Genomic DNA, 18,777 nt, shown 5'->3' with positions numbered 1-18,777 from the left:
AACTATAAATATCTTATTTCTAGTTTAAAATTCTAAAACGTTTTATGTGAATATCAACTTTTGGGGAAAGCGCAGAATCGTCCACTGCTTGGCACGTTTTTAAGAATTGCACAAACTTGGTATCCTTGTACACATCAACCTATTTTCACTTAAAAAAAAAATCAGAGAAGTGCACAAAATCAGCATTGCGCACTCCCTTGACTTTGTCTATGTACACATCGATCTGTTGTCACTTAAAAAGGCAAAGGAAATTGAAAACAACCCAATTCTTCTTACTCTTATAAAAAGTGCCAAACAAAAGTTCAAATGAGGGGGCGATTCTGCACTTCACCCCAACGTTTTATAGCATACGACAGAATTTACATCCAGCTCTATCTAAAAATAAATGAATGAATGAACAATAAATGAATGAAATATATTCATATTTCAAAATTTTTATACCTTTTGAAATAAAAAGGCAAGATCAGTGAAAACAACAAAATTTGTATTTATTGACACTCTTATTTTAATATTATTGGAATATTTAGATACTTTGATACTTCCCTGTACAAAGTAAAGGAAATATTGTAATTGTAAAAAATTTTGTATACTGTATTTTCAATGGAAATATCTTTTTTTTTTTTTTTTTTTTCCCAAAACAAGATTGTAAGATAGATTTAAAAGGAATTAAAAATGGATTTTTTATAGAACATTGAAATTTTGTGTATGGAACTGCTATAACGTCTAGTTATGCACCTCTTGTTTTTATGGCATTATGTAAAACTAAAAGTATCTGTCTCTCTCTATATATATCCACCCTCCTCATCCAACTTAAAAGTCCTTTATGCACCTTTTATTTTCACAATTGTTGGTTGCAGTCCTATGTTTCCAATTACAGAAGTATTTTAAATGATAAAAATATTCATATTTTGACATTGTCAAATTTAAAAAAAAATTAATTTTGGACGAATTAAAAAATATCTAACTTAATATTGTCTTTCAATTCTTATATCTTGTGTATATATTTATATTTGAGAAAGTTGTACTGTTCTGTTACCAGAACCAAATCCAGAAATGTATGTTATACGTATGCATGTATGTATGATTGCATGTGTTCATATATGCATGTATATATTGACTGACGTATATGAACATACATACACACCCACATACATTCATAAATTTCTGAATTCGGTCCCGATAACAGAACAGTACCGGAAAGCTTTACACTCGTTATGAAAAAATAGAATTACTATAAGAAGTTTGAGTCCCGTGTGACAAAAATTATCCAGGATATTTAATTTCAAAATTTGTGATTTTTGATGTCATTTTCATCTTGCATTAAGGGATCAGTTAATTAGGTTAGAATAATTGATGGAAATAAGAAATGAAGTGCACCAAAAAACATGTATAATTTAATAGGCCGTAGAAGATCAGTCATATGGTGTCCATATCAGGATTTTTTTTTTTTTTTTTGCAAACATGAGCTGTTTTATAAATTATAAAAAAATTATAATTTAGAATACAGGTGAGAGGTATAAACTTTTGTATGCTTGGTACTAAACTTCTGTGTGGAAATTATTACTAAGGCACCCTACTTGACAAATGGCTGTTAAATAGTTTTTAATACTATGTATATATAGGTACAACATCAAATTTGAATGTGTATATTTACTTCCTTGTATGAGGTAATTACGAAAAATTCTGGGTATTATATTTCAATGAAAATATCCATTTTGACCACTATTGAATGCAATTTAACAATGTTTTTGCATGACTTACAAAGGTGTAAATATATGTGGGAGGCATCAAAATCTTCTAGGTGCTTAGGACTTCTAAACGTCTTAATCCAGACCTTTGTAGATTCAGTAATATTATTATATTACATATTTCAGAGGAGTCAGCTTGAATAATATTTTTTTTTTTTACTTATACAAAATGCTTTCCTATTTGTACATGCATTATTACCCTAAATCATAAGTTCTCTTATAAGCCAGTCTTCACAGCTTGACTCTTAAAATGGTAGTGAAATTGAAACACTTAAGAGACTTTCTTAAATATTTGTGAAAAGACAATGATTTTCTACTTATATAAATCTAATTCCAATGACAGTTTTCTCACATTCTGTGTTAATGACTGAAGTATTTTATTCTTGACTTCATCCATTTTGTCCAAACTTTGAAGAGACATGTAGACATAGAAAATTTATAAATAAAATTGTATTCCTTTTCTGAAAAGAAAAGGAGTGTATGTCCATTTTTTCATATGCAGTCTTCTTTGTAAATATATTTAGGTATATAAATCCAAAGCCAGCAAACTAACTCATGTGAATTAATATAATATTACAGGATTAAATGAACATTCATTATATTATGCCTTTTTAGATGTGAATTCAAAAAAAGTACACCTAATTTGTAACTATAATGTTAGAAACTCGATAGCAGTGTCTTTCGGAAACTTTGGATCATTATGTTGCACTATGCAAATATCATCTATGTGATCCAACAAGTGTTGCCACATCTAGAGATATTATAAGGTCATAAATTCCTCTTTTATGTTTCTTAGCAAACAGCTGTTTTTAGATTGTTGTCGTGTGGGTTTTCAGCATGACAATTATTTTTCAAATTCTAATTATGATTTTAAAATAATTTGAATGGTTTAAAAGTGAGTGCATTTTGTTTTCAGTGTATTTATTTGAGGAACTATACAGTATATTTAAATTGATTATTATTTATAGGTATTTCCAATATTGTTATTATCAAAAAAGTTTTTAATACCTGATATTATATGTACTTCAAGACAAAATTATCCCCCTTCTTCCATTTTTGGGTGGTGGAAGAAAGAAACATAAATTATATAACGGGTGTACAGGATAGAAAAAAATGCTTTCGTAATATTCATTATTTTGCATTTATTAGGAGATTCATAAAGAATAAGATATATATATATAAAAAGATCCTACTAAAGGCAGTGTTTACAATATTTCTTTTTATATGCAACATTAAAATAACTTTGTGTGTAATCAGCATGCATATCTTTGTCTGTCAATTATTTTCAAATTCTGCCATATTATTTGTAAGACTTCATCTTGATAAAAGGCTTCTGTGTTAAGGAATCCTTAGAAGAATTGTTGTTAATCCAATTCAAGTTTCTTTTTTCTAGCAGATTTGATTATTTTGAGTCGGACAGTACGGTTAAGAAAAGTAGTATTTATCAAAGAAAGGAATGTTTTTCTAATCCTTGTATTTTTTTTTTTTTTTGTACATATCTTCTTAATCCCCCCTTTTTATAATTCTTAACTTTTTCTTATCTTTCATTCTGTGGTATCAGTTGTGCATATTTCTGTGAAAAGTATTTAATGTGCAGTTTTATGTAAAATGAATTTGGTGTGCCTTTGTAAACAGCAATTTAATTGTTAAAAAAAGTTACCTTGTTCAGTAAAAGTTTTTAATTTTTGAAGTATTCATACTGTACATGTATGAATAATTAAATTAATAATATTTCGGAATTTTTAACTCCCGACCTACTTTTTAGTTCAGATTGATAAGAGAATTATTTATTTTTCAGAAAGTAATTGTAGTAACTGTTTTTGCTAATGTTGCAAACTTGTGCATTTCAAATATTACTTTAAAAAACTGATTTTTAAAACAATTTGTTTTATGAATAATAAATATTCCATTTGTTATAAATAGGGATTTTTGAGTGCTTATAATTTCTTGCTCAGAACTGCAAAAATTCAAGAGAAGAAGCAAGGTAAAGAACTAATATATTTCATACAGAATTATTTTTTGACGCTGTATCTTTATTTGGGATTCATCAGAAGGAAAGTCTCATGAAAGCATTTTCGTCATCGTTGGCGGACTATCGATGAAAGTCTATTCTATTCAGTACACGCGAGAGGGTGTGTTGAGAAATTTTAACTTCACGCCCAGTATATTTTTCTTAACTTGGAACAGGTTCTGTCTGTACCAATTGTTGGACGTGTCTCAGAAGACACTTTATTTGAAGGAATGGCATTTAGCCAAATTGTTTTTGGGATTAATCCATCGTTGTGTCTGGCATCAGTTTCTTGACAGAGGTTTGACCCCATGTGTATCAAATCCAAAGGTTGCTACAGTGAAGAAAATTTTTCCTTGCCATAAATCTCGTACTTTGCCAAACACACTTCGAAAAAGAAAGTCCATTTGTATCCTTTCTAACCTTCGTGGTCTAATCAAAATAATACAAGCACAATTTTATGTTTTGAATCATTGCAAAGTACTGATTACCATTTATTATGTAGAATATTATTCTATGGTATTTTTAAATCTGTTCTAACTATTAATATGTAACAAAAAGTTGACTATTTCATAATAAAGGCTCCGTGAATCAATTCAAAGGGCACTAAACAGTTTGATTACAGGCTGCATTCCGAACGTTTAACTCTTCAGCGTCATGTAAGAAATTGGACATTGGAATGCTGCAATAGCATAAAAATAAACAAGTGTGATGCGCGCGCCCTCTACCGGCGAGTGAATGAATTGACACGGGAAGTGGTTGAACAAGTATTGTGTAGCAGAGGGATTGTGCGAATATTTTGGACATTAAAAGTTCATGTACCCGATTTCTGACTATAATAGCTTCCCATTGCTTGTTTTATCGAGAAAATACCATGTTTTCTTTTCTTTTATTCATTCGCATGTATGGAATGCTTCCGTATTCATACAAATTTATATAGCCTAATTATTTTTTTCTGTTATTAATTGTTGATTTCATTCCATTTATCGAAGCCAATTAAAAAAAAGAAGTTGCTGAAAGAAAGAATAAGATGGCCAACTTAATCGTTGTTGCGATCGACCTTTCTCTACTTAAAAAATTAGGTAGGAGTTATTTATCAAATTCGAGAATGTTGACCAGTTCTTAAATTCAACTGGAATTCCAGTTTTTAAGTGAAATAGTAATTCCATTTTTCTGATGAGATAGGATTAGATATTTAAATTAAACTATGTCATTAATTTTATTAATTGTTATTTATTTTTGTACACCTTTCTTGAAGGCGTTCCGTAAGGTTCTGGCACTTCGAATTTTTTAAGTACTGAATTTAACACGTTCAAAAACCCATTCGATAATAGGAGAGGTAAAATTCAATATAAGGTATTTTAAATTGCATTAATAATAAAATTATTGTATTGGTGTATAAAAGGTATTACATGACAACCTATTTGAAATTGAGAATTTTTTTACGTGAGTTAAATTTTCATTTTGATATGCTATTTTCCTTATCCTCATCTTAAATGCTTGTAACTGAATACGTGTTTAGGTAGCTAAAATTCGAATTGGTGCTATGCATTAATGCGAGTCATTTTTCGCAGACAACAAAAATAGAGTGGGCGAGACACTTTGAACCGTCTTGACGACCTTGATGCCAGTTACCTCTTTACCCACACTTTTGAAAAAGAATAATCGTTCTGCTGAAGTTCCTTGGAATATTATCGACGATCTTTCTACCAGCATCTTTAACTGTTTACTCATAAGTACTTTTTTTAAATAATAAATTCAATGTAAGAAAAGATATGCGATGACAAGTACATTTGAACGTTCTTAAATTGTTATTTTTTTTTTTTTAAATTTCTTTTAAATGCAAAATAATAATAATAATAATAATGGGATGCAATAGAATAATATGATAATAATGGGATGCAAAAGAATAATATGATAATAATGGGATGCAAAAGAAGTATGTTGCCACTTGGCAAAACGCAAGCTATTTATCTTTCAAACTTAATAAAAGAACTTAGCGATTTAAAAGAAACGTGCTACCACAATTCCAGTCTAAAATATTTTTGCTTTCCACGCGTCTGTTTGTTACCATTTGGGGGAGCGTAAAACGTTTTAATTCTCTTTGAAGTAACAAACTAAGCGATTTAAAGCAATAAATGTAAATTCATTTCAGTTATTAATAATTAATGACTAGACGCGTGAAATTGCATTACTCGGATTCGTTAAAATCATTATATATATATATTTCTTTTTTATAATAACTAATTTAGGCGGCTGGCACGGCAAGCGGCTATTATACTAAATATTTAATTAGATCGTTGGATTAATATCAGTGGTGTTAACGTGATACTGTAATATCTTGGCCGCAAAGATTTTTTTTTCCAAAAAATAATTCAAGCATATCAGTACATTTTATATTTTTTTATAATAATTATCGTAGGCAAGTTTATTCAAATTGGACTTTTATAGTTCATTCAATTCCAAAAGCAAAACCGATGCTAACATCTGTTAGCTTTTCCTAAGGTTCGAATCCCGTTTTCCTCTTGTTGCCACATCTCGAAACAAATATTGCGAAAGAGGAAAGCAGCCTCTCGCGAGCAGCCAAATGTTTACCAATATCCGTTTTCTAATCCATCTTCGAAACTAGGCAGATAATTTTCAGGTGTACTAGCTTAATTTTCTTTGTCATCAAGCTTGCTCTACAAAATCAACGAATCAACCTTTTTCTCTCAAAGTTCATGCGAACCCTTCAATGCTTCTGAAGCGATGGAATGACCCACTTTTAGTATTTCGGCCGCTTGTAGTAGAAGCCCATTGCGAGTCTGCCTGCTGTTGCAGAAGTCCCGCTTCGCGTATTTTAGAGGAACCGAAAAAAGAAAGAATAAGGGCATCTTTTGTGCGATCCTTAGATGATAATGGCGATCGTTGTTGTTCATGCTTGCATGGCGGAATGTTTTGGAAAACTTTTCTCTCTCTCGTCGTTTTCCTGTGCATCTAATTAGCTGCACTAATCCTATCTTCTTTTTGGAAATGGCGAATCGCTTTTGAAATCGAATTGTTTTGCTCTTCCTCGTCCTCATTATGACGGATATCGTGATGCTTCTATTGTAGTAATACAGAAAAATCTTCCGCATCGGTTTGGAATTTTCCCCTAAGCGGTGCTTTTAAGTATTCCCGGAGATATAATGCCTGTTGTCCTTTCTCGCCAGCGATAATTATTGTTTGGAATGGTAATTGTTTGATTGTGCATGATTCATTTACTTTTTTTTTTTTTTTTTTTTGTTACGATGGGGATTAATTTTGTCCTTCGCTTCTGTAAACGAATTTGCGTAATCATTTGCTAATGTATTTGAAAGTTATGCGTGTACTTTGAGATGTAATCGTTGCACAAAGCTTGCAAAATAGGAATTACATTTTGCTACCCGTTAAAATTTAAATTGTTTAAAAAGTTGTAATCCAAAATTTCACGGGAATGTGACGTTAATTTTTTGCAGTAAAATGAACATAATTAATAAAATAGACAAGTACGCCGAGAGCAGACACGCTAAAACAAAGCAGGCAGCTATTGAAAATTGTGATGTTTTGCTGGGAATTCCATCGAACCAAATCCCTCCTTTTTTTAATTGTCCAGCGTATTATTTTATAGACATTAGCCTTCCATCTCTACAAGGGATGGAAGTGGAGGACATTTCATTATGAAAGCACCTAATAGGTGGCCATCGTTGCCTCCTATGAATGGCCGGACAGTTACAACCATGCATTCTTTGGGGCTCGAATCCGGGTCCATTCAGTGGATGGTAGATTCTTTCCCGTCGCATGGACATAACTCTGATTTTGTGTAGAACCTTAGGTTGGAGGTCCATGCGACGGCTTTTCGGTCACTAACCTCTATACCGGCTGGGCGGCGATCCAAATCTACTGGTTACAATTTTCTGTAAACACCGAGGATTCTAACCTCCTTGGTAAATACGTAATCAATACCTACTAAATGAATATTGTTTTTTTTTTTTTTTTTTTTTTTTTTTTTTTTTTTTGTAAATTCCAACGATTATGCTCTAGCTTGGTTGGAACAAAAACGTGTTCAGTTTTGTTGGAAAAAAATAAACTATACATTTGATGGCTATAAATAAAAATATTTTTAATTAAAAAATTAATAATTACTGATAATTATAAAATTCTCATTAGTCTGAACCTCACTTTTTTAGTCCGTGCAACTTCTGAAATGTTGTCACCAAATGTTATTGCCATGTATTGTTTTTAAAGAATTAATATAGAAAATATATAAAAAAAATCGGCAATAGCAGTAAAAGGATGTTGCCATCGAATGTTATGTGTGCATTATTAAAAAAATCTGATGTGTACACCACATGGTTTCCTTGTACGGAATATTAAATTATACGCATTTTTCTTGCATTGAATTAAATCTACTTCGTCAGTAGCGCATAAACCACAATAGAATAAATGTACTCTTTAAAATTCACTGTATTTGTTTACCATAGTGACACTCTGGTGATGCGCTAGGTTCCCTTAACAGCGTTACATTTCATTCATTTTATAACTCATAATGCACAAAATTTATATCATCTGAAGAATTATCCAATCGTTGCCATATGTTCTATTCAAATATTATAATAAATCTAAAACGATGTGTTAAAAGAACAGACGATTCAGTATTTCTCACTCAATTAATTCAGTGCTCACTTCTCTACAAGGCTAAAATACATAGAAACTCAAAATATCTAGCAGGAGTGAGTGCAGCAGCGTACTGGTAGATTGCGAGCTCAGCGAGACCTTAGCAGAAAACCTTTAAAAACTCTTTTGGGCGACCGTTAAAATCTGAGTCCTTTGAGTTTTTTTTTTTTTTAGTCTAAAGAGCGTCAGTCCAGTAGGGCTATTAATTTCATTTTGGCATTTTCCGTTGAAATCTTTAAATGTCGGTTCACTTTTCAAATTGTTGCCACCAAATATTATCTCCCTGTGTTACACAGGGTGGCGCAGAGAAACGGGACATTTTGAATGTTACAGTTGGCAGCACTGTAGAGCCGGCAGTTGTTCGAAACTTTGCACAATTGTTGTGAGCGCATTGCCATTTAGTAATCATGGATCATTGGACTGGTGCGGAATATGCAGTAGCTGTGAGAGCGTTTTATAAAAATGGTGATAGTGCGACTGCCGCGCAGAGAATATTTCGACAGCATTACCAGCTTGGACGTCATGGACGGGTTCCATCTGCGCATGCGATTACAATATGGGTGCGTAATTTTGAAGAAACAGGATCTGCCTTGAAAAAGAAACCTCCAGGTGGCATTCCAACGGTACGTGCCCCAGAGAACATTGAAGCTGTTACAGCTGCAATCGAGAGAAGTTCTCGCCGCTCTTTTCGACAGCATGCATCTTCGCTAGGGATTAAGCGACGAATATAAGTTGCAGATTGTGCAAGAATTACATGAACGAGACCCAGCTTCTCGTATCGAGTTTAGTAGCCAGATATTGGCTAAAATCAACGAGGACGCGAATTTCCTTGGTAACATATGGATATCAGACGAAGCCCATTTCCACCTCAACGAATTCGTGAACAAACAGAATTTTCGTTATTGGGCACAGGACAATTCTTGTGAGTTTTACCAGAGACCACTACATAGCGCCAAGGTCACAATATGGTGTGCTTTATCATGTCATGGTGTTATCAGCCCTTATTTTTTTATACGTGAGGAAGGGTAGTGCGATATGTTGAAATGCTTCAAACATCCTTTACACCGAGACTGTACGAGCTTAATCTTAACATCGAAAACATGAGGTTTCAGCAGGACGGAGCCACGTCACACACTGCTCGATAATCGATGGCAGCAGTTCGTCAATTGTTTGGAAGACTCGTTATTTCACGTAACGGTGACATTGAATGGCCTGCGAGATCCCCTGATCTTAGAGTGTGCGACTTCTTCCTGTGGGGATATCTTAAAGGCAAGGTGTACCGTACACGTCCTGCAACAATCCATGAACTGAAGGAGAACATTGAAAAAGAAATTACTGCCATTCCACAAGATTTGCTACACCGCGCATTCCAGAGTTTTCATAGCAGGCTGTTAGAGTGTAAACGCCGAATGGGAGCACATCTTTCCAATGTCATCTTTAAAAAGTAAAGATACACTTTTGGACATTTGATTGTAAAAACATAAATGGCATGCTGAATACATGCACTTTCGTTAATAAATTACTAGTTTTATGAATTTGTTCATGGAAATGACGTTATTTCGAAATTTACTGTTTCCCTGCGCCGCCCTGTATTTAAAGAAATTAAATAATGAATAATCTGCATAAATTCATGTATGTTTCTCCCTTTGTGTGAAAACAACGGTATCTAGAGCGGTTATATTTTGAAGAACGTAATCTTCCACCGAATATAGGCCCTAATTTGGAATTTGATTTCATATTCTGTAACAGTTTAACGAATTTTTCATTACTAGACACAACCATTTCAAAGCGAGCAGTGGCAAGACTGTACGGAAGAAAAACATTTTTATCTCCAGTGCGCGAGAGTGTGTATCGGAAATTCTAAGGATATGCTCATTTTAAAATTATTTTGCGATTACTGTTGAATTGAATTTATTGCTTAGGTGCAAAGAACATTTAATAAATAAAGGCTTTAAGACTTTTCGTGTATTTCTATTTATTTATTATTATGTTTTAATAATTACTATTTTAGGCGGCTATTTCTTTATAATATTCAAATATTGCATTTTAATGAACGGGGAACAATTTAATATCATTAAATATTTATAATAGCAAATAATAAGTTGTCATAGAAAACCAAAATATCGTAGTATAATAGTAATATCCCCGTACCTAACGAGCTGAATCAAAAAAAAAAAAAAAAAACTCTTATCAAGCAATAGTTAGGCATGGTTATTACCGAACCATAAATGCTGTGGAGTTTGTGTGGAAGGAACGATTTGTGTATGTTTGATTCATAAGAAACTCAACAAGCAACGTTAACGATGTATTAAAATGGTAACAGTTACAAACATCTGGACATCGTTGTTTAAAGCTCTGACAGTAGATAGGTAGGGATACTGGCCTAAAAGATGGCTTTTTGTTAGTTCCCAAGCAGGACGGACATGCATTCAATAGAGCGGGAAGGCATTATAGAATACAGGTTTGGAGAGTTGGAACAATGGCGCTGGACGGTTACGGTCGTTGATTGCAGTTATTATTTCCTGATCTGTGTGTGTGTGTGTGTGTGTGTGTGTCTACTGCACAGGTGGTGGTGCCGTGACGGCTCTCTTTCCTTTCGACTACAAAGTGGGATTACATAGTTGATAGTTGAAAATGTTGACTGGACTCTAAATCGGACCGTGGAATGCAAATCCGGTTCGGCTTAGGTACTTTAAAGCGGTTGTCCGTAGGTTTTTATCTTTGTTTGCCATTGTAATACGCATTTTCGAGCTAACTTTGGTAAGGTCTTTGTTGTTGTCATCCTCAGGTGAATTCTTGTTTTGTAGAGGTCATTTTGAATGCAATTTTGAAGTTATAATACTCTTGTCTACTCTATGCCAGTATCTATTACATGTCGATGTTGATGCTACGCCACATTTATAATATGCGGACGTCGGCCGTATGCTGTGTGTGCCTAATTATTAGTCTTATGTATTCGATGCTAATGTTTGTTATATGCCGGTATCTTGTTGATCTTATTCGATGTCGGTTTTATGCACTGCCAGCCTTATGCCTAGACGATATTATATTCTTGTTGATGCACCTAACGACCAGGGTTGATCATATGTTATGTGATGCAGGGTTGATACTATGTTATGTGTTGATTCTGTGCTGGTGACAAATATGTATGAATTTTCCAATTAATTCGTATATTATCAGAATTTTTTTTATAAGGCGATCGTATGTCCGTAACTTAAGTGTCCTCTATTCCAGTGTCGATCTTGTGAATGCAAACCAGGATTGATAAATTCTAAGGCAGCTTATTCACTGTAACATTCCTTATTGTTTATGTTATAAGAATAATACTGTTACGAACTTATATATGTAAATAATTTCAGTGAAATTATATGTAAAATTTACCTCTTGTATAATGTATCATGAAGTGCCTCGAAAAACGAAGATTTGCCCCCCCCAAAAAAAATAAGGTTACGAGAGCAAGTTTATTTATTTAACATTGAGGTGGATGGCTATCTCGCTAATTGGCGAGATGTACCCAAGCTGGCGATGGTTGGCTCACCAAACCATCACCCCTTAGATAGTTTTTATTGTCAAATTTGGCGAAAACTCGCCAAACTTGGGGACCGTTTGACAACATATTGGTTCCATCCCTGTGTAACCATAATTGGTGATGCAAATAAATAAGTGTAATTGATCCTTGTATGTAACTGTAGCCGTATTCGGCCCTTATATGTAACTTGGCGGCCGGGGAAAAACTGTATGAGACCAGAGAGAATCAGTTTTCAGTTGTTAGTTCAGAGTCGACTTCGGAGTATTGAGAGATCTTCGTGTGAGCTTCGCTTTTTACACGCGTTTTGCATTGTATTGTGTTTAATGTTCTTAGTAGTTTTAAGTGGCAACTACTGTTGTGCCCTTTCATATTGTTGCGTTATTTTCTTCCTTCACGTTAGTACGGATTTGGAGTCAATAACGTAAGATTTGGAGTCAATAACGACGACACTTGATGAAGTATCGAAACACACTTTATTTAGCCAGTATTAATAAGGACAGCTCCAAAGTTACGCTTTACAGTCGTCGAAAGTCTACTATACACATGCTGGAACAATCAACGACACAGCCTTCACACTATCAGGCAGTAACGGTAAAGACAGCTTCACTGCAAAGCACAACTCCCGATTCTGCTCGTTCGTTCTAGGAACTTGACGTACTCTCGAGACTCCACGCTACAACTCGCGATGCACTCGACAACACATAGAGCACAGCTCCCGACTTTTCAGTTCAGTACTTCCCGGAACTTAACACACTCTCTCGACGATGCAGTAACTGCGATACACTAAGAGACTCTTCGATGCACTCGACGACCCACTCGGCACTCGCTGTCCGGCTGTCAACTCGATCGACTCCGCACGGACTGACTAACTCGAGACTATCTCGCACTCGATGAGGCATTGACTTCGGACCAGCAAGGTTTATATAGCTTTCGGCTTGTGTTCAAGAACATTCTGGGCTAAACCGGTAAGAATTCGTTCCAGAAGGTTCTCCAACCGTCCATAGTATATCGCCAAACATCGCCAAATGTGGCAACCGTGTCATCTTTTGCCGTTTTATGGCAACCCTAAAACTTGCTTTGCGGGGAAGCTATCTCACCGCGCCTAGACATTTCGTAACAATATTGAGAATAGCTTTACGAGTATTTTTGTGGAATGTTTCCAGATTTGTAAAGTGTTTATTTTATTTATTTATTTTTTTTTTTGAAAAATAAATTTTATCAAGTTATCATCGGTTCTGTATGCATTCAATCCATTACGCACGCAACAATACTGTGTGATTCTGTCCGCAAATAACTGTTTTCGACTACTGTGTTTCTGATATAGGAATTATTAGTAAATTAGTCATCCAGTTCGATCCCTTTCTCTTGCAGATGAGAGCGTAAGTAAGCGTAATAATTCGGAATTCACTTGAAACAAATAATTCTCGACCTAGTTACACGGATGGCATATTTCATAAGTGCATATATCGCCACCGAGGGAATTGCTTCTAGAATGGACTATTGGGCTTCCAGTATTATTTCTGCAATTTCGCATGATCTTTTCCGTTATTTAAGCATTGAAAATGTTTGGCCACGAAATTTCCTGTACACAATAATTAATGCTTCATGGATTTCTTGTGAAAATTTCCAGAGCAAAGTTAGATCAAATATAAGCATAATTATATATGCAAATAATAAGTCTTTGCATTTTTTATTGCAGTCTATATAAGAAAGATTTCTACATTAATAGCCAGTGCACAGTTTCATTAAAAGTGAACTTTCCTAATTTGCATTCCTACACATTGTGTTAAATTTCACATTAAATCATTCTTAAATGTATTGCTTGCACATTCTCTTAAAACATTTTTTGTTGAAATTCTCTAAAACAGAATGAATTTATCTTATTCACAACGAATATATTTAATTTATTCATATATAACTTTTAATATTAACAATAGGTATAATCAGATCATTCGCAGTATATGTTTTCAATCTTACACTTTCAAAATCAAAGGAATGCAAGCGTTAAGATAGGAAATTACTAGATTCATTGTAACATTTCCAGTTATTCCTAGCTGAATAATAATAATAGTAATAATAATAATAATAATAATAATAATATATATATACACTTGAATTCTCGTAATCCATAAGTGCTAGTAAATGCATTATATTCGAGGCTAATTTTTTAGCTTGTGTCATTTTCTCGATAATATGCACGAACATAATCCGAATAGTAATCCGACAGTGCGTAATAAGATTTGCGAAAATGAAATTTTGACGATTAAATAAACTTATAAAATGAAAGCACTACGAGATTTTCTACTAAAATAATAGCAGCATTCACCGTACATTTATAACTGAGAAAGAAATGGGGGAAAAAAAAAAGTAAACAACAACATGCGCTCATATGCACAGTTTCAAAGATTTAGGGTCACAGGAGAAAAAGCTCATTTGTCTATTTTTGAAACCCCTCCGTTAGTGGCGATACTGATGTGCACTTTTGAATTATGCACACGGGTGTGATGGAACAGAAAACATAATGGTAGAATTCCTCCCATCATTTTCGTTTTTTTTTTTTTTTTAATTCTTTGCTCATTTTTCTTTTCTAAGTTGCTATAAATATCCGTCACTGGATGTGTCACCTGCTTGCAACTGTAGCTCTATTTCCCCAAGTGGATTAAAAGAATTATTTTGAAAGAAAGAAATGTAGTTTTTGAGAGATGATTTTTCTGACATTAGGTTCAACTGGAAGAAAATAAAGAGATTTTACATCGCATTCAGGTAACTTTGTGCATCTCAACATAAAGCCAGCTTTGCTGTCTCTAATCTAAATCTGAGGTCGCCATTTTTGAAAAGCGTTTTCCATGATCTTGATTAGCTCCGCTGCTATAGTTTTTTTTTTTTTTTTTTGTTTTGTTTTTTGTACAGAGAAATATAATGTTACTCGAGAAATCGAATCCAGCGAAAGATATATTTAACAAAAAATGTTTAGTGAGAAACCAATCTCTCATGTTGAGGCTATTCTTCTTAGGTTTCTGAATCTGTTTAACTTCGATCAGTTTCTTTGAATTCTGTTAAAAGAAATTTTAGATAACTTATTTTTTTTAAAGCCCAAAAGGGCGTTAACCCGAATGCGCTATTATTCTCGAAACGCGATTTATCGACTTATCACTTTAAATGTCTAAATCAGTTTTCAAAATGTTGCCGTGAAATATTATCGCCCTGCATTACTTTTAAAGAAATTAAATAATGAAGAATCTGCATGAATGTATGTATGTTTCTCGCACTGTGAAAAAACGACAGTACCCCCCTATCCTAAATTCCTAGCAACGACACCGGAACTTTAAGCTAATCATCTTAAAGCTGCGATGTGGGAGTGAAGAAAATTACTGATATAATTTTTTTCTGAAATAATTTTCTTTCATTTTCCTGTCATGTTATCTTATCGGCTGAATTTTCAGTTTGGTCCTAGAAGAGAAAGTTTTGTCTCCAATTACATTTTAGGTTCTTTACGTAGGTTACTGTAGGTGTCCAGAGGCAGAAAAGTGGGGTTCTCCCTTAAATGTGGGACGAGACTTGTGGGACAGGAATTTGGTGATTGTGGCGCCAGAGAGTGTCGCAGATGGGCGGGAGTCTTCTAAACTTTTCGTGCATCAGAGTCCTGAATAAGATACGTTATTTCGAACTTAAAGCAGTGTTTATTTATTTGCAACGTAAAACGAAACCACACGCTTATTGTGCACCTGTATAATTTCGTAGGGAATGATAAAATATTTAACTAGAAATACTGATATTTTGTAAAGAATACTTTTTTTAAGTTGGTGAGGCCGAAAACACAGAATCTGAAACGTTTTTGACAAATAAAAAAATTAAGTTCTGAAATGAACTCAGGTAAGTATTCGGACCCTAAACAAGTAGTTTATATTTAATAGAAACCTTAAAAAAAAAAAAAAAAAAAAAAAAAAAAAAAAAAAAAAAATTGGGCATATGGATTTAATCTTTTTTCTAGTAAGAATGTTCTATTTGTTCATTCCTCCATAAGAATTGCTTTTAGTAGAGCTTTCAAAGATTTGTCATGTTTCTTCATTCTTTTCCCCAACTCTTTCCACACATGTTCGTTAAGATTTTAGTCCGAACAATATGGACGAATTTCGATAATTTCAAAACAGTTGTATAATAGCCACGCGATAAAAGTGAACGTTTTAGAGCTTTATGTTTAGGATCTTTATCCTGATAGAACTTAAATATGTTTTAAGTTTTATTGCAGATGCTTTCACGTTTTCATTAAGAATATTTATACGAATCCATATTATTTTCTAAAGAAATTAAATTTTCCATCCCAGAGGCAGCGAAACATCCCGTAACCATTATGTATGCAGCCGATCTTCATTTGGCTCTCGCTTTACAGTATTTTGTCCACCGGACCCGAATATAGTATTAAATTTGGACTCGTCTGCAAGTATAACATTGTTATAACACAAGAAAGCTTTGCTTAATATGAATTTTGCGAATGCTAGGCATATTTTCCTTATTTTTCATGCTGATGAAGTACTTCCTTTTGCTGATAGCCCATTGTACCCCAGTGATCGCCCATCCATATACCCTAGTGATTCTTCAAAAAGTTTAGGGTTAATTTTTATTGCAAACTTAAAAAAAAAAAAAAAAAAAAAAAAAAAAAAAAAAAAAATTAGCTGGAAGTTTTATACCGTTAATTTTGGAGTGTTGTTTAATCTTGTGCAGGATAATCTTTGAGTAAGCGTGAAAAATAATTATTGTGTTGTATTATCATTTAAAATAAAACAATTAAGGCAACAAACATAGTATGCTAAAACATCTCAACCAAACTTTCGAGTCTCCGAATTGTTATGGGAGTTATTGATGAACACTTTTGGAATAAATTGTTTTATTACAAGGAATATTTTGATATTTATGTTGCAAGAAGCTAGGTTTAAATTAGAGAATAAACAATGTATTTTTTGCATTATTTATAAATTTTGAAGCCTATGTTTCAATATTTAGTACAATGTCTTTGAAAAGAAACTTCAACAATACAAGTGTCCGAAAACAACTATGAGCCGCCACTGTACCTGGCTACTTAGACGGTAGTGAATTTTCGTTAAAAAAAGTACATCAGGCCTATCTAAGGGAAATAGGCTGGTATTAAAGGTTACATATTTGGAAGAAAACAGGAAAATTCCGTGTAGTCAGTTTCTTCAACACCGGCAAACGTTACCAGTGATGATGCATGATCATCCTGTACGTGGCTTCAAGAAGCTGGCTTGGCATAGCGAAAATGTTGGAATATAATTAATCTTGTAAAGAGAGTTTTTCTATTACTTATAAGTCATCATCTATTATTATTAAATAATGAAGAATCTCTGTGTATGCGTATTGCTTCATATTGTGGAAAACCAACCGCTAGAGCCACCGGATTTTGAATACGCGTTTGTCCTTCACCCGAATATGTGCACCTCGAAGCCTGTGTTTTTAATTCCGAATCTCTTTACCATTTATTTATTTTACTGATATTTTGTGTGAATAAATATACTGAATATATGAGATTCTATTGTAACAATCATCAGGTTGCTTGTGCTCGAGGCACTGTCCCTGTTGAAATAATTTATATTTTCGAATCCTGTCGGTTCAAAGAAGGTCCATTATGGTAAATGTTTGCGTCCTTAAAACTAAAAGGCTGCTATCACACGTCGGTTTGTTTCGGAAGAACAACTGTTTGGAACAATTTTTCTGCTTTGTCACAACAGCCAATCACCACAGATCGCTGTGGGGTTAACACAGGGGAAACTGGTTTCCCATTACAAACAAGCTGATAGCATTCGAAGCTGATAGCTGATTGGTTGAAAACGAACAACCTGCAATTTTTTTGGAAATGAAGGAAAATGTCGCGCGTCTTTCTTTCAATAGTAAACCAGGCAGAAAAATTGTCCGAAACAGTTGTTCGTGTGAAACAAACGCCTTGTGATATGGGCCTAAGTTTCGCAGGGTTATATTTTGCTAGTAGACGTAAGTAATAAAAGCAAGCAAGACAAATAAATATTGCTGTCTTACATCATGTTTACATTAAGGATCTCCCTGTGGCTTCTGACATTATGAGCATCATATATATATATATATATATATATTGATAATAATTTATTTCCTAAACAGTATTGATTAATTGATTATATTATCTCCTAAGTTTAATTAAAGTAGAATTCGTAATTGCTATTATTTTCATTATGAATCAAAGATGGCTAGCTTATAATATATACTTCTGCAATAAGCTACACATTTCATTCTTCATGTATTTTATTGTTACGAATATAACTAACATGCTTTGCATATTTGTCGAAGAGTTTTTTTTAGCACAAATAACGTAATCTTTCTCCGTATATGGGCATCTGGAAACTCTAATTTGGAATTTGTTTTATTATCGACTTCATATTTTGTAACACTTTAAGGAATTTTTGATTAACAAACACAACGATTTCAAAGTGAGCAATGACAATACTGTACGGAAAGGAAAACATTTTTAACTCCAGCGCGCGAGACTGTGTATCGGAAATTCTAAAGATATGCTCATTTTAAAGTTATTTTATATTGCTGTTGAATTGAATTTCATGGTTTAAGTGCGAAGAACATGATATTTAATAAAGAAAAGTAACACGGGGCGTTTTATACTAATCTTGAAGCACAAATGTCAAATGCCTTTTCTTTTATATGGTTGTAACCAAGTTTAAATGCTAGTAAAACATCTTCTCTTACCGCAAATTTAATGACTTCTACCCCCTAGCGTTAAATTATTTTCACATTATTTATTTATTTATTCAGTTTGTAAT

The 18,777-nt window shown here is 33.5% G+C and overlaps 1 protein-coding gene across 7 annotated transcripts in view; it reads left to right on the top strand.

Annotated features, from left to right (window-relative positions):
* Positions 1-18,777, top strand: part of LOC118194037 (rap guanine nucleotide exchange factor 2-like) — a 648,324-nt gene that overhangs the window by 491,243 nt on the left and 138,304 nt on the right. The gene's annotated exons all lie outside the window — the stretch shown is intronic.

The sequence above is a fragment of the Stegodyphus dumicola genome, chromosome 4 (genome assembly GCF_044657685.1).
Source record: "Stegodyphus dumicola isolate Sdum_Otavi_A_Nest chromosome 4, ASM4465768v1".
Taxonomy (NCBI): domain Eukaryota; kingdom Metazoa; phylum Arthropoda; class Arachnida; order Araneae; family Eresidae; genus Stegodyphus; species Stegodyphus dumicola.
The sequence above is the reverse complement of the archived record's forward strand: the minus strand, read 5'-3'. Positions and strand labels throughout refer to the sequence as shown.